General features: G+C 42.5%; 1 long non-coding RNA gene across 3 annotated transcripts; it reads left to right on the top strand.

Annotated features, from left to right (window-relative positions):
* Positions 1-1,667: 1,667 nt before the first annotated feature.
* On the top strand, positions 1,668-5,041 carry LOC122735282. Of its 3 annotated transcripts, none has more exons than XR_006354116.1 (6): positions 1,668-1,750; positions 2,546-2,609; positions 3,470-3,508; positions 3,902-3,952; positions 4,393-4,446; positions 4,990-5,041. It is a non-coding gene; the product is annotated as an uncharacterized LOC122735282 (long non-coding RNA). The 3 variants fall into 3 exon arrangements; XR_006354118.1 differs by having other exon boundaries at positions 3,902-3,943; positions 4,990-5,040; XR_006354117.1 differs by lacking the exon at positions 4,990-5,041 and having other exon boundaries at positions 4,393-4,447.
* Positions 5,042-13,340: the final 8,299 nt, after the last annotated feature.

The following is a 13,340-nucleotide window of genomic DNA, read 5'->3' as shown; positions in this document are numbered from 1 at the left end:
CTTTAAGGGAGATTAGACAAAGGGAAAGTCCGTGGGGGGGGGGTATTCGGAAAATCCACCGAATTAGCCGGCTTATGGCCAAACTAGGGAGGGTGGGAGGGTCCTTAAGGTCCCTTCGTGGTCGCCAAACTGTGAAATTAAAAATTGGATATTAGATCATAAATCTCCCCTACTTAACTTTTCCCTTAATTTATCTCCCAGACTAGTAAATGGAAGAAGCTTCTGGTTTTCTAGATAGAGCCTTTATTGTATATAAGGTGTTGTTGATTAGAAGGATAGGAAAGTAGAAATACAGTAGAAATCGTCTTAAATCTAGGCTTAGTCTATATTTCTTATAAAAACTCACCAAACCAAAAAAGGCCACCTTTGGAGTGAGGGAGACCGTCTGTGCTGCGCCGCCAGGAGTCCCGCCAAGCAGGCAAAAAGGCCTCCTCCGCTTCTCTCCACCCCGGAAGTCAAAAAACCCGGCAGGCAGTCTGACATGCGCAGCAGGCGGACTGTACCCGGCAGGCAGTCTGACATGCGAAGCAGGCGGACTGTACCCGGCAGGCAGTCTGACATGCGCAGCAGGCGGACTGTTCATCTCCTCCCCAAAAGGGTGGTCCTTGAAAAACTGGCGTCTTTCAGTTATCCTAACCGACTGTTAAAAACTTTCATATTTTACCACAGAGCATAAGGAAAAAACCCTTAAAAAAGAAAAATAACCCCCCAAAGTAGAAAAAGAATGGTTCAATCTGCATTCAGATTCCACAGTTCTTTTTTCTGGATGTGAAGAGCATTTTCCACCATGAGTCCTTTGGAATTGTCTTGGATCATTGTATTGCTGAGAGGAGCTGAGTCTATCACAGTTGTTGTTACTGTGCACAATGTTGTCCTGGTTCTGCTCACTTCACTGTCAGCATCAGTCCACTTAAGTCTTTCCATGTTTTTCTGAAACCTGCCTGTTCATGTTTTTGGGGGGGCAATGAGGGTTAAGTGGCTTGCCCAAGATCACACAGCTAGTTAGTAAGTGTCAAGTTTCTGAGGCTGAATTTGAACTCAGGTCCTCCTGAATCCAGGGCTGGTGCATTATCCACTGTGCCACCTAGCTACCCCTCATCATTTCTTATAGCACAATAGTATTCCATTACATTCATATACTACAACTTGTTCAGCTATTCCTCTCTATTTCTAATTCTTTGCCACCACAAGGAGAGCTGCTATAAATATTTTTGTACATGTGAGTCCTTTTCCCTTTTTTATGGTCTCTTTGGGATATAGAACCAGTAGTGGTAGGCATAGTTCCTAATTGTTCTCCAGAATGTATGCTGTTATTGTTGAAGTTGAAGAAACTGAGGCAAACAGAGGTCAAGTGACTTGCCCAGGGTCACATAGCTGGCAAGTATTTGAGGCCAGATCTTGTGAAGTCGGGTCTTCCTGACCCCAGGACCAGCACTCTATCCACAGTGTCACTTGACTACCCTAAGGATAGCAACTTTTTTTTGTTTTTTTTTGGCAGGGCAATGAGGGTTAAGTGACTTGCCCAGGGTCACACAGCTAGTAAGTGTCAAGTGTCTGAGGCTGGATTTGAACTCAGGTCCTCCTGAATCCAAGGCCAGTGCTTTATCCACTGCTCCACCTAGGATAGCAACTTTTATTTCTAAGTAAACTCCACCCCCTCCAACCCCCCCTTTTCCTCTTTTATAGCAAGAGACTTTCCTCCCCACACACTCTTCTCTGAGAGGGACCCAGGAGCCCACAGCTGGAAGAGGTGAGAGGAGAGACTGGGGACATTTCCAGAGAGTGGGCTAAAACAGTGCTAAAGGGGATGGTTGAAGAGGCAGGAAGAGAAGAAAGAGCAAAGAGAGGCAGAAAGGGGAATCTGTGAGGGATAGGACAGAGATCAGCCTGAAAGCTGTCACAGGGAGGAGGGAGGAAAAAGGAGCTGAGGGTGGGCCAAGGTATGGGGTGGGGATGGTGCGGAGGGGACATTGCTTCCAAGTCTGGTGACTCCCAGAAGGAGTCTGGAGATGGCCATGAAACAGTTTCAAAATCTTTGAATCTCAGTTATTGGATCTTGGTTTCAAGGAAGCACAGGCCATTGTGGCTTGTGTAGTAAGAGCAATGCAAGACCAAGTCTAGCAGAAAAAAGACGTTGTACCTTTTATTCCTCCTTTTCTGATAGACATTTCTTTGCTTCCGTTACTTGTCTGAACCATATGCCACTTATGCGTTATAATAAGTGGATGGGGATTATGCTGTTAGTTTGCTTTCTTGTATTCCCATGCACAGATTCCTGTACCTGGTTCGTGCAGTCAGACAGAATAGAGAAAGCATTTCTTTTGGTCTTGTTGCTTTCGTGTAAATAAGAAAGAAACCTTCTAAGAAGATCTAGTTGAGTTTTATTCAGATTTCTTTGTGTCTATCTCCCCTGCTTTGCAAGTCAAAAATCTCTTGACTAGAAAATATGTTTTTGAGTTTTTTCTTTCTGGTACCATAATACCCCTAAGAGAAATCAAGAGTAACCCCTCTCCTTATAACCCAGATCAGTCTCTTCTTCCCATAGACCCTGCTCATTTCCTCACACATCTCAGTGCCTTACACTCAGGACCACCATGTGCTATGGGAAGGTAAGCCCAGGGACCTAGCTAGAGTGGGGAAGGCTAAAAATGAGGGCAGGAGGGAGGGATTATCTCTGGGGTCCCCATGGCTGTGAAAAGTGGCTGCTCTATATCCCACTTGCCTTATACACTCACCCTGTCCCCCAAAGCATCAGTCATCCCTGACCTTGCCCTGTCATTTGGGGTTCTGAGAGGAAAGGTGGGACTGGGGACCAAAGGAGAGAGGAGGTATTCATGAATGTTTGTTGGGTAAAAAGAATAGTAAGCCTAACTGACATTTGTAGGGTTAACAAAGTGTTTCATATACATTATGTCATTTGAGACTGTGCCTATGGGGGCAGCTAGGTGGCCCAGTGGATAGAGCACTGGCCCTGGATTCAGGAGAACCTGAGTTCAAATCCGGCCTCAGACACTTGACACTTACTAGCTGTGTGACCCTGGGCAAGTCACTTAACCCCAATTGCCTCACCAAAAAAAAAAGAAAAGAAAAGGAAAAAAAGAGACTGTGTCTATGAAATAAGAAATGAGTAGATAATCATCAGCGACTATTACTGTCCTGAACAATAAAAGTGATTGTTGTAAAAGGGGAGCACTGTAAGTGGTACCACATGGTGTGGGGTGGGGGAGACCATATGGACCCTTTGGGGTGCTGCTTCTGGTCCCTGAGAAGCTCATACTCTGAGATGTCCCACGTGGTTTAATGTAGGCTCCTCCCCACCAAATTCCACACGTGGAATAAGAGGGCAATTTTGAGCATGCTCTGGCATTGGGGGTGCAGGGTGGTTGGAAAGGGAGGCTATGTCACCCTTACTATATTTTACTAGGACAGAGACTGGGAAGGAAACTTAATCAGACTCTTTACTCCACAGCAAACGATTTCATCATTTGAAGATTTCAAGGATTTAATGGTAAGGGAAACATATGCCCTTATAGAACCTCCAGTTCTTGATCAAGGGAAAATCAGAATAAATAACCATGGCACCTCACAGGGGAAGAGTACCATAGGGATCATCTGGGATCCTCATAGGATCATTGATTTAGAGGGAGAAGGAGAGATCATCAGCTTCTACCACCTCATTTTATAGTTGGGGATACAGGCCCAACAGGGAAGAGGAAACTAACCTAATGTGAGAAAGCAAATCTCTTCCAGGGCCTGGGTGAGATCTCATTCCTCTCTCTCCCACAGTCCCCTTCCCCTACTCTCATGTCCTATGTAAGCAGGGAGACTTTGGATGTTAGCTGGAGAGGAGGTCCAGGATCTACCTGTTCCCCACCTCACCCCCCCCCTTTTTTTTCCACAGCACCAGAGAACAGACTGTTACATAGATCGCATTAAACATGTGGTAAGTCAGGTAGGTTTCCATCTCTAGCCCTGAGTGCTGGGCCCATCGTTTGGATTCCTTAGCCTTCCCTAGAGGTATTAGGATGGTTGGGATTTGGGGAAAAGGCGATCCCTGGCATAACAACAGTAGCAGCTACACCACCACCACCACCACCTTATTCTTAGGGAGGCCTTGAAACTTTTCAGAGCAATTCCATTCATGATCTCATCAGTGCTTCACAGCAGTGATAATTATTAATTAATTAATTCCATCCTTAGAGATGGAAAATGAAAACTCATTATGGAGAGACTTTCCCTAAGCCATTTCATTGAATTAGAGATAGGAGGAGGAATTCAGTCTCCTGGTTGGCACCTGCATGTTATTAGAGAGGAATGGAGAAGGGCTGGTTAGAGGAAAGATGTGAGGAGGCTGCAGAAGCTAAGGATCAATGACATTTTTTCTCCAAACAGGATGGAGATTCAATAGACCTAGAAGATATTCATAATTTAGCCTATCAGGAGCAGGTAAGCCCAGATTGCCAAGCTCAGTCCTTTCCCCTTCTATCTTGTCATGTCTTACCCTGTTTTGCTGAAGCTCTGGACTTATTCTCCCAAGCTATTTACACATCAGCTGGTCAGGATCCCCAAACAAGGGTACTGCTCCCCTTTAGGATTCTGGGAGCACCTTTGAGTGGTTGTAGGTAGCTGTCTAATGCCACTGAGTTGATCCCCTGTTCTTGGCTATTCTCAGCAGTAACAATCACCCATTAAGGTTAGCAGCTTCCTTCCTTATATTGTGGGTAACCTCCAGTGATCAGCACCCAGTATCACTGAGCTAATTAAAATCAATTAGCTTTTATAAAAGGATATTTACTGAGAAGATAGAGTAAGACTAGAAGTCCTAAGCCATCCCTCCACCCCAGGGCACAGACTCTCCCCTCAAGACACAGTCTGTTAGTAGGAGGGGGGGTGGGGAGAGACAGGGAATATTCTCCCCACCTCTTTTGTCAGATCCAGAGGGTCTCTGTGTTTTTGTTATCTCTTTACTTAAGATCTGGTTTCTTTAAGGGAGAGAGAGAGAGAGAGAGAGAGAGAGAAGAAGAAGAGAAGGAGGAAGAAGAAGAAGAAGAGGAAGAAGGAGAGGAAGAAGAGGAAGAGGAAGAAGGAGAGGAAGAAGAGGAAGAAGAAGAAGAACAACAACAACAACAACAACAATAAGAAGAACAAGAAGAACAAGAAGAAGAAGGTCTGGTTTCTAGGTGTCCTGTCATCTAGGAATATTAATGGCTATTAATGGTTAATAGTCCCTGGTTACTGTTCCTGTTGATGGTATTGGTTGATAGGCACAAACCCTCTTGGTTACAGTACTGTTGATAAGAACACAAACCCTAATTTCTCTGTTAACCCTTTTAGGTACTATTGATCTTAGATTATCTGATAACCCCTATTTAGAGCTGGGGTCTTAGATCTCAGATTTTAGGTTGTCTGTAACCCTTTCCCCAAGAGAGTAAATAGATCTTATTATTCTCCTTATCTAATATCTAGAATCCTTGTCCTTGGTAAACCCTTCCTGTGTTTTTAAGTTGCCTGTTATAGTATTTGCTTTAGGTTAATTTGTATAATGCTAATAAAACCAACATTACTCTATAATCAATGAGCAAAGAAATTTTATATACCCTCAGAAAGGGGGAGTCTGAGAACTCTTCCTTTGGAAGGGTCTCTGCTTGAGTCTTGCTTGCTTCTTCTTGGGACAAAATTAACTGGTACTATGTTTTTTTCCTGTCTGTCTCTGATCTGGTTTTTCCTGTAGGAGAAATTATAAAAATATATAATTTCTCTGATCTGGTTTTTCTGTAGGAGACATTATAAAAAATAATTTCTCTGATCTGGTTTTCTCCTGTAGGAGACATTATGTTCTCTTATTTGTTTTTGGTTTTTTGTAGGAGACAGGCAAAATACAATAATTGACAGTTTACAATGTTCTATAATAGAATTATGTGCAAGGGTAAATGATAAAACCTCCTGTGGTAGAGAGTTACATTTAGTAGACCGGAGAGGAGATACATTCAATATTTTGGGGGTTTTTTTGTTTGTTTTTTTGGTGAGGCAATTGGGGTTAAGTGACTTGCCCAGGGTCACACAGCTAGTAAGTGTCAAGTGTCTGAGGCCGGATTTGAATTCAGGTCCTCCTGAATCCAAGGCCGGTGCTTTATCCACTGTACCACCTAGCCGCCCCAATACATTCAATATTTTGAATGTGATAGTCCTTCATATTCATTCCAGGGCACTGTTCAGTCAATCAGGGCTGTGCTAAATAGGTGTCATCTGGGCCCATCAACTTGGGGACACTGCGTCTTTCTTGTTGTTGTTTTGGAAACCCCATTTGGGGTTTCCTTGGTGTGAGGAAATGGGGATTGGTCTCTTCTCAATCTGGACTCTTTTGAGGAAAAAGGTCTGCTTCTCCTCTCCCTCCCCACTCTGGGAAATAAAATCACATGATTCAGGGAAACCCTGGGCTCGCCACAATTAGATCTGCTCCTGAGCTGTGGCCATATAAGGAGGAATTGAAGAATTGTCCCTGTATCACCTCCCCCATTGGCTAAGAAATACTGCATTCCGATTAGTTAGTTTTTGCCATAGATTGTAACCCTTGAGTAATCTAAACAATGGTGGAAAAGGGGAGGGAGCATTCAGGTTAGGAACTAGGAGATAAAAAGGCCTGCAAATCTCCATTTTGTAGTCACCCATCAATTGGACAAGGGGTGGTCCATTCTCTCGAGAATGACAATAAATGAGCCTTTGACACATCACCAATGCTGAGTTCCAGAAGTCATTGGAATGATATTCCTCACAATTGGCAAAGATGGTATAGTGGTTTGCCATTTCCTTCTCTGGCTCATTGTACTTATGAGGAATTGTAGACTAACAAGGTTAAGTGACTTACCCAGAGTCACACAGCTAGTATGTGTCTGAGCCCAGATTTGAACTCAGGATGATGGGTCTTCTTGACTCCAAGCCCAGTACTCTACCCATTTCACTACCTAGCTGCCCCATCCTGTTTTCCTACAGGGTAGAAAATAAGGCTAAGAAAGGAAAAGGACTTGTTCAAGGTCACATAGTTAATAATGTGGGTATATTAAAATAACTCTTCTTTTGTCCCTCGTCCTGATCAATGAGGCAAACTCAAGAAAATAGACTAAAAGGATTTTATTTAGTACATCAGGGCAATGGGACAATTGGAAACTGCTGGTGTCCCATCCTGGACTAGCACCTTTCCCCTTTAAAATTCCCATGCTGCTATTTATAGAATGAAGTAAACAACTTCCACGTAAGGGCTAAAGTATTTGGTGTGATAGGTCATTATGCATTAGTGTTGTTGGTGGAACTCTGAACTGATCCAACTATTCTGGAGAGCAATTTGGAACTATGACCAAAGGGCTTATAAAACTGTGCATACCCTTTGACCCAGCAATACCACTATAAGGTCTTTATCCCAAAGAGATCATAAAAAAGGGAAAAGGACACAAATGTTCAAAAATATTTGTAGCTGCTCTTTTTGTGGTGGCAAAGAATTGGAAACCGAGGGGATGCCCATCAATTGGGGAATGGCTAAACAAGTTGTGGTATGTGAATGTAATGGAATACTATTGTGCTGTAAAAAACAATGAGCAGGCAGAGTTCAGAGAAACCTGGAAGGACTTACATGAATTGATGCTGACTGAGAGGAGCAGAACCAGGAGAACATTGTATGCAGTATCAACAACATTGTGTGATGATCAACTGTGATAGACTTAACTCTTCTCAGCAATACAATGGTCTAAGATAATTCTAAAGGACTCATGATGGAAAACGCTCTCCATATACAGAAAAAAGAACTATGAAATGTAGATGCAGATTGAACCATACTGTTTCTACTGTTTTTTCTTTTTTGAGGTTTTCCCCTTTTGTTCTGATTCTTCTTTCATAACATGACTAATTCAGAAATATGTTTAATGGGATTGTACATATATAACCTATATCAGATTGCTTACTGATTTGGGAAGGGGAGAGGGAACAGAAGGAGGGGAAAAAAATTGGAACTAGAACTCTTATAAAAACAAATGTTAGGGGCGGTTAGGTGGCACAGTGGATAAAGCACCGAGTTCAAATTTGGACTCAGACACTTGAAACTTACTAGCTGTGTGGCCCTGGGCAAGTCACTTAACCCCCATTGCCCTGCAAAAAAAAAACAAAAACAAAAAACAAATGTTGAAAACTATCACTACATGTAAATAGAAATAATAAAATACTTTTATGATTTAACCCCCAAAAAAATCCCTAATGTATTAGTGTTCTCATTTTACAACACCTCCTAAAATGAGGAATTTAGAAGAAGGGGAGAGAGCCTCTGAAACTCTCCAAGATAATGGTTATTAATAACCATATCTCACATGAGGTTACTCAAAGTGACTCAGCACCAATGGCTGACTTTGCAGAAGTATACATGATGAGAACCCAGATATCCTGACTTAACCCAGATCTTTATCCATGATCAGTTAATGCTCTGAATGTTGTGTTTGGGGGACATGTTTGTCTTTAAAGAAGGTATAAAATTGTGGTTAGGCAGCTGGGTGTTACAGTGGATAGAGAGCCAGGTCTGGAGTCAGGAAAATGCAAATTCAAATACAGTCTCAGGTACTTACTAGCAAACCCTGTTTGCCTCAGTTTCTTCATCTGTAAAATCAGTTGGGGAAGGAAATGGCAAACTACTCCAGTATCTTTGCCAAGAAAACCCTAATAACAAAAGATTGGAACTGTTTGGGGGCTGGGAACAACTCGAATGAGTATACTGGAGGGTGAACTAAGCATTTTCATTTTCTTCTAGTTGAGAAGAAATCATGTGATTTGTCAAGTATTGCTTGGCCCACCCCAGAACTTCTTTATATGCGTAATTGTACAAATGGATATAAGATGAAGTTGATGTAGAACTCTGGCTTTTCCATTGATTACAGCACAAAATGTACAATTATTAGACAAAAGGTACAGATAGCAGAGAGTTAAATGTAGGTAGAAATGGTAATTATTTTAATAGTAATATAATAATATAAAATAATAATAATAAATGAGCATTTAAACAGCATCTCCTTTGAGTTGGGCACTTAACTAATGTGACCTTTTTTTTTTTTTTGGTGGTTTTTGGGGTTTTTTTTGCTAGACAATGAGGGTTAAGTGACTCGCCCAAGGTCACACAGCTAGTAAGTGTCAAGTGTCTGAGACCAGATTTGAACTCAGGTCCTCCTTAATCCAGGGCCGGTGCTTTATCCACTGCGCCACCTAGCTGCCCCCAACTAATGTGATCTTATTTGATGCCCACTACAACACTGGGAGGTGGATGCCTTTTTTATCCCCATTTTGAAGTTGAGGAAACTGAGGCAGAGGATAAGTGACTTGCCCAGGGTCACATAACTGTCAAGTATTTGAGGCCAGTTGTGAAGTCAGGTCTTCCTGACCCCTGGTCCAGAACTCTATCCACAGTGTCACTTGGCTGCCCCAAGGATAGCAACTTTGATCTTTAACTAAAGCTACACCTATTGCCCTTCCCCTTCTCCAGTTTATTAAGCAAGTGCCTTTCCTCCACTCAGACTCTTCTCTGAGAGTGACTCAGGAGCTCACAGCTGGAAGAGGTGAGAGGAGAGACTGGGGACATTTCCAGAGAGTGGGCTAAAACAGTGCTAAAGGGGATGGTTGAAGAGGCAGGAAGAGAAGAAAGAGCAAAGAGAGGCAGAAAGGGGAATCTGTGGGGCATAGGACAGAGATCAGTCTGGAAGCAGTCACAGGGAGGAGGGAGGAAAAAGGAGCTGAGGACTGGGGTGGGCTAAGGTATGGTGGGATGGTGAGGAGGGGACAATGCTCCCAAGTCTGGTGACTCCCAGAAGGAGTCTGGAGATGGCCATGAAACAGAGTTTCAAAATCTTTGAATCTCAGTTATTGGATCTTGGTTTCTTTTCTTTTTTTTAATGTATTAATCATTTTTATTTATAGTTTTGGGTTCCAAATTTTATCCGTTCTTCCTTCCCTCCCCTCCTCCCACTGAGGCAGCAAGCAATCAGGTATGGGTTATACATGTCTGATTATGCAAATTATTACCATATTTATCATTCTGTACAAGAAAACGATTAAAAGGGAAAATGAAAGAAAATGAAAAATAGCATGCTTTAGTCTGTGTTCCATCAATATCAGTGCTTTCTTTGGAGGTGGATAGTATGTTTCATCAATAGTCCTTTGGGATTGTCTTGGATCATTGTATTGCTGAGAAAAGAAATCATTCACAGTTCTTCATCAAACAATATGGCTGACTTTGGAACTTTGCACAATGTCCTCTTGCTTCTGCTCACTTCACTATACACCATTTCGTACATGTCTTTCCAGGCCTTTCTAAAGTCATCCTGCTTGTCATTTCTTATAGCGCAGTAATATTCCATCACCATCATATACCACAGTTTGTTTAGCCATGCCCCAACTGATGGACATTCCTTTGATTTCCAATTTTTAGCCACCACCAAAAGTGCTACTATAAATATTTTTGTACAAATAGATCTTTTTCTTTTTTTGGTTATGTCTTTGGGATATAAACCCAGCAGTGGTATTGCTGGATCAAATGGTATGCACAATTCTGTAGCCTTTTGGGCATAGTTCCAAATTGCTCTCCAGAATGGTTGGATCTTTTCACAACTCCACCAACAGTGGATTAGTGTCCCAGCTTTCCCACATCCCCTCCAACATCCAATATTTTCTGTTTTTGTCATATTTGCTACTCTGATAGGTGTGAGTGATACCTTAGAGTTGTTTTAATTTGCATTTCTCTGTGGATCTTGGTTTCAAGGAAGCACAGGGCCACTGTAGCTTGCTGGGAAAGTCTAATGGAAGAAAGACCCTGTACATTTTATTCATTCCTTTGTATTAGACATTTCTTTGCTTCAGTTAATTATCTGAACCATATGCCATTTATGTGTTATAATAAGTGTTTGGTTATTATGCTGTTAGTTTGTTTTCTTGTATTCCCGTGCACAGATTCCTGTACCTAGTTAGTGTAGCCAGCCAGAATAGAGGAAGTATGTCCTTTGGTCTTGTTGCTTCCATGTATAAAAGAAGCCTTCTAAGAAGATCCAGTTAAGTTGTATTCAGAATTATTTGTCTGTGTCCATTTCCCCTGCTTTGCAAGTCAATAATCTCTTGACTAGAAACTGTTTCTGAGTTTTTTTCTTTCAGGTACCATAACACCCCTAAGAGAAATCAAGAGTAACCCCTGTCCTTATTTACTAAATCAGTCTCTTCTTCCCATAGACCCTGCTCATTCCATCACACATCTCAGTCCCTTATACTCAGGTCACCATGCGCTATGGGAAGGTAAGCCCAGGGACCCAGCTAGAGTGGGGAAGGCTAAAAGTGAGGGCAGGTGGGAGGGATCATCTCTGGGGTCCCCATGGCTGAAAGAAGGGGCTGCTCTATATCCCACTTGCCTCACACCCTCTCCCCGTCCCCATAAGCATCAGTCACCCCTCCTCCTGGCCTGTCATTTGGGGTTCTGAGAGGAAAGGTGGTTCTGGAGACCAAAGAAAAGAGGAAGTTTGTTGGGTAAAAAGAATAGTAAGCCTAACTGACATTCTGTTTAACAGACTGTTTCATATACATTCTGTTTAACGAACTGTTTCATATATATTATGTCATTTGAGAATGTGTCTATGAAACAAGAAATCACTAGATAAGCATCAGTAACTAATATTGCTGTGAGCAGTAAAAATGGCAATTGTAGCAAGGGGCCACCTCTCCTCTTGCAGCACTATAAGTGGTGCCATTCATAGTTTAGGGTATGGGGAGACCATATGGGACTACTTCAGGTCCCTGAGAGGCTTATACTCTGAGATTTCCCACAAGGTTGGATGTAGTCTCCCCTACCCCAACTAACACATGTGGAATAAAAGGGCAATTTTGAGCATGCTCTGGGATTGGGGGTGAAGGGTGGTTGGAAAGGGAAGCTATATTACCCTTACTATATTTTACTGTAGGAGAGAGACTGGGAAGGAAATTTAATCAGACTCTTTACTCCACAGCAAACGATTTCATCATTTGAAGAATTCAAGTATTTAATGGTAAGGGAAACATATGCCCTTATAGAACCTCCAGTTCTTGATCAAGGGAAAATCAGAATAAATAACCATGGCACTTCATAGGGGGAGAGTATCTTAGAGATCATCTTGCATCCTCATAGGATCATTGATTTAGAGGGAGAAGGAGAGATCATCAGCTTTTACCATCTCATCTTATAGTTGGAGAAACAGGCCCAATAGGGCAAAGGGAACTTATATAATAGGAGAAAGCAAATCTATTACAGGGCCTGGGTGAGATCTCATTCCTCCCTCTCCCACTGTCTCCTTCCCCTACTCTCAAGTTTCCTAGGTTGAAGAGGATGTCTGGGATCTACCTGTGCCCAACCCCACCCTAACTTCTGGGTTTGCTTTTCTTTTCACAGAAAAAGAAAACGGACAATTTCATAGATAACATTAGTTGTATGGAAAATGAGGTAGGTTTCAATCTCTAGCCCTGAGCCCTGGACCCATAGTTAGACATCTGGATTCCTTAGACCTCCTAGAGGTATTGGGATGGTTAGGATTTGGGGTAAAGGTGATCCCTGGCATAACAACAACAATAATAATACCTGCTTCTTAGGCAGGGATTGAGACTTTTCAGAGCAATTTCATTCATGATCTCATCAATGCTTCACAACACTGATGATTATTATTTCTGTAATGGTGGGAAATGGGGTATGGGGTTGGAGTTCTTAGGAATTCCTCTTTAAAGAATTACACCCTCTTGCACACAAAACATAGTTAGAATAAGGTGATAGTTTATTTAGGAGCAAGGGAAGAGAAGGGTGGGAGGAGGGAAACCATAAAAGAAATCCTTGGACTTTCATGGGGAGATTGGCATAAAGCACATGGCTCAGAGGTACCAATCTCCTCGAACAGGAGACTGGAAGGTACTTTTATAGAGGACTGATGGGGGTGGACCATCTGCCCGTGAAAAGTTCCTTTAGTGAGAAAGGACCATCCCCCACTGGTGGTAACTGGGGGAATTGGGTGAGGAGTGGAGGACCATCCTCCACTGGTAGTGACTAGAGGAATTGGGTGAGGGGTGGCTAAGGATCCCTCTTCAGAACACAAAGGCCGCAGCCACACCCAAACTTATCTCCCCAGGGTAAAGGAGACCAGAATGAAGGGTTGGAATCCCAAGCTAGCTCAGTCCGATTTGGTTCATCTTATCTCTCTAGGCGTTATCTGTCCTCTGGTTTAGTTTCTCAAGGAGAAGATTCCTTGGTGTGCCCCAGAGAAATTCTGGGGTGCTCTGTGCCCCATGACATTTCCATCTTTATAGATAGACAA

The sequence above is a fragment of the Dromiciops gliroides genome, chromosome 1 (assembly GCF_019393635.1).
Source record: "Dromiciops gliroides isolate mDroGli1 chromosome 1, mDroGli1.pri, whole genome shotgun sequence".
Taxonomy (NCBI): domain Eukaryota; kingdom Metazoa; phylum Chordata; class Mammalia; order Microbiotheria; family Microbiotheriidae; genus Dromiciops; species Dromiciops gliroides.
Note: the sequence above shows the minus strand (reverse complement) of the source record. Positions and strands in the feature narration are given on the sequence as shown.